This window comes from Elephantulus edwardii, unplaced genomic scaffold (genome assembly GCF_000299155.1).
Source record: "Elephantulus edwardii isolate Elephantulus edwardi_28Jun2011 unplaced genomic scaffold, EleEdw1.0 scaffold00052, whole genome shotgun sequence".
Classification (NCBI taxonomy): domain Eukaryota; kingdom Metazoa; phylum Chordata; class Mammalia; order Macroscelidea; family Macroscelididae; genus Elephantulus; species Elephantulus edwardii.
In genome coordinates, this window is record NW_006399802.1 from 9,682,506 (window position 1) to 9,686,353 (window position 3,848).

A 3,848-nucleotide genomic window follows, 5' to 3' on the forward strand; every position below is an offset into this window, starting at 1 on the left:
TAGGGTCGCTATGAGTCGCAGGCTACTCGACGGCACATAACAACAACAACAATATATAAATAGGTATGTATTATTTGTGTATACAAATAAACAATGTAAAGATACACAGATAGAAATAGATACAGAGATAAAGGTACAAATATGAATATGCTGTTATTGTTGTTAGGTGTCATCAAGTCAATTACAACTCACAGTGACACAATGAAAAACAAATTTGAATCTTGCCCCATCCTGCACCTTCCTACTATTTTAAATGTCTTTTTCCTCTTTTTAGTTATAGGTGAGTCTACATGTTCATTCAAAGGCATATTTCCTAGCTAGAGCTACTGGGTGAAGTCTAAGAGTTCCAAAATGCTCCACTGCTTTCTTCAAGACTGCATTTCTCTAGACTAGTTCTCCCTCTCCCTTTTAACACATATAATCAAGTGCTGGCTAATGGAACCTTTTCAATTAAATGTGTGTATAGTTGTTAAAATTAATCATTCAATTTCTCATGAAAATGTATTTGTTGTTGAATCAATCAGTACTTTGAGCCAATAGCTTAAATGGTTTAATCTTAATAAATATTATATGTGGCTGATATTATTTTTACAAATAAGAAAATAGTTTCAGATACTTTAAGTAACTTCAACCACTGCTGAGAAGGTAAAATCATAGAGCGGAGGCATCAATCACGTTTTCTGACTACAGTGCTCATGAGCCTCTTATTTTTCTGTCAGTCTCCTCTTCTGGTTAGATAGCTGTACTGAGAAGGAGGAGAAGAGGACAATTTGTCAGAGAATAATTTCAGGAGGAGATATGATGTGAATTGAGTTTTAAAATCCAAGCAAGAGTTATGTACTTTAAACAATGGGAATGGTTGTTTTAGGCTAGTAGGATTTTAGGAGAAAGCCTAAGATTTATGCAAGAGCAGGCAGACCCACCTAGAGCTGCAGAGTGGAAAAGAGATGGAAAATTGGAGCAAACTGTTTTCTTTCGGGCCCCAAGGCAGGAAAAGTCAGTGACCATTAAGAACAGTTCCCATTAAGTCAATGACCTATTTAGAAAAAGAGAGAATATGAATAGCCAGCATGGATCCCACTTCATGAGTAGAAATGAGGCAACACAGAAATGAAAAAAGCCTGATGTTGACATCTTCCATTGGCACCTGTTGACCTAGCACACACACGTGCTATGGAAGAAGGGTTATTGATCTGATGTGCAGTCAGTCATGAGGAGTCTCGACCTGTTGACTTAGCCCACGTGAGGGACTGTTGTTATTATATGCCATTGAGTTGACTGATTCGTCATGAATCCCCATGAACAGCAGACCTTAATCCTACCCTATTCTATGTTATCCTAACCATAACCAACATAATTGATCCTGCCTTATTGAAGATCTTCCTCTCCTATGATGACTTCCCAACTTTATGAGCATGTCTTTCTTCAAGGACTGGCCCCTCCTTACAACATGTCCGAAGTATGTGAGATGAAATTTCACCATCCATGCCTCCAAGAAGTACCCTGGTTTCACTTTCTCCAGAATTATCCTGTTTGTTTTCTTGGCAGTCTATGGAATGTTCAGTACTCTTCTCCATCACTACAACCCAAAGACATCAATTCTACTTTTGTCATCCTTGTTCATTGCCCAGTTGTCACACGCATTTCAAATGATGGAAAGAACTATGACCTGGATCAGGCATACCTTACTCTCCAGACTGGTAACGTTGGCAAAAAACAAAACATCATGCAGAAAAAGTCAGAGAATCAATGAAAGACAGGAAGACCCTTAACCAGACGGATTGACATGGTGATTGTAACGGTGGCTCTGAGTATGGCAGAGATAGCAAGGAAGGTGTAGCATAGGAAAAGGTTCTCTCTGTTTTTCATGGGGTTGCTGGGAGTTGTTGCTGACATGATGCCACCTAACAACAACCTCTACTATAAACCATATTACAAAGAATTCAATTAGACAGCTGGATTCTGAAAGGAGCCAGTAACCATTACTCACATTGTTAGGGTCCTTTGGAAAGCTCAATACCCACAAAATAGGCCCCAGGGCACCTCCTTCTTCCAATCAGTGTCAAGTTAATCTTATATTGTCTTATAAAAGCATAAAGGTAGATTTTTCTAGACTCTTATTAGAGACTCATAAGAGACTTGCACTTCGTTTCATAGACACTGAATTTATCACTCTATATGTTTATAAAGTGTCATTTCTGATCATTTTCTAAATATATCACTAGCCATTAAGAAAATAATTGGCTTTTAAATATTTGATAACAAAAGCTACAAACCTAAGCTGCTATTTTTAATTGTTTTCTGTAGAGATTGAAATCTAAAAATAGAGTTGCTCCCTTCAAGTGGCACACTCGTAGGAGGGTAAAATATTTAAAGGCCAAAGCACAGCTGCATTGTGAATAAAATATTATTAGACATGTCCTTGATCTTTAGCTTTATTACCGATTGGGGACTTTTAATTTTTAATAAAATTCATTGCAATGACAGATAAGATAGATTGTTCCCAATGGTGGCTCACATCAAAGAAATGATGTAACATGCCTGACTACCAAACATAATGGTATGATTAATTCATTGAATTAATTACTTCTTTTGTTCCATATTCATACATTTTATTCAGAAAAATTCCCTGAAGAATTCTTCTCTGTGGAGAAACATATTGAAAATAAAATGAACAAGATGTTCCATTTTTTTTAAAAAAGGAAGAAATTAGGAGAGTGGTATATGTCCACCTAGATATTGCTATTTTGCACGGGACTGCAAGTTGAGAAAGGTGTTAAATATATGTTTAGGATGAAAGAGGAGTGCAGTCTGAAGATTCTAGTATTGTCATTGTTCTGGATAGAAAACAGAAATAATATTACAAATCTTCCTTTTTGGTAATTTTTTTTTATAGATTGTGAGAAATTCTAGCAGAGTCTTTGAAGTTACAGTTGTAGTTTTCTAGAAGTGCTTGTTTATCTTTCCTATTTTTTTTATCTGACCACTCACAGAAATAAACAAAAACAATGAAAGGAATTGTAGAATCCTAGTGGTGTTAGGAAGTGAATGTATTGATTGAGAGTCTTACAGTGCTGAAGAGAAAGGTTTACTAATAGAATCAAGAATGAAACCCTGAAGCCGAGCAAGTGCTTTTAGGATGAGCACGTAAGACATTTTCATTAAACCTCATTATAGCACTCTTCATCAAGAATATGCTTATTAGAAAGTCAGAGTTGTGCACTTGTTTGTTTTATTTTCTTTTATTTGCTTTAGGGTTTTTATTTCATTAGCTCTCCATCCTCGTCTCCAGTGATAATCTCTTTGCAGGGGTGTGGAGATCATGGTATCCAATAAGTACATCACAGTTTAACCATAGAATGAGAGGGAACGCTACATTATTTCCTGGGTAATATAAACCAGAGAAATCTACGAAGGAGCAACATGCCATGTCTTCTGTACTTTTCTACATTTTCTTTTCCTCTCATGAGTTAAAACTCCAGTATCCAATATGGTAGCCACTGATCACACGTGGCAATTTAGCACTAGAAATGTGATTAACTTGAATTGTAATGTACTGTAAATGTAAAATAAACATCAGACTGTGAAATGCTAGCATTAATAACTGTAAGAATACTTATATATTATTAATTTCACCTCTTTCTTCTACATTTCTAAGTGTAAGTGTAGTTGATCTTAATACGTTTTTAATGGACAGCTGTGGTTTTAATAAAAATCCTTCTAGTAGATCTTCACCCTGAAACCCACAGAGTCCCTTTTCAGCAGGAAGTAGCTAAGAGAATACGCCATCCCCTTTTCCTTATGACTCAGGGTGAAGTCTCTCTCAGGGAGGAGTGATAGGGAATGGC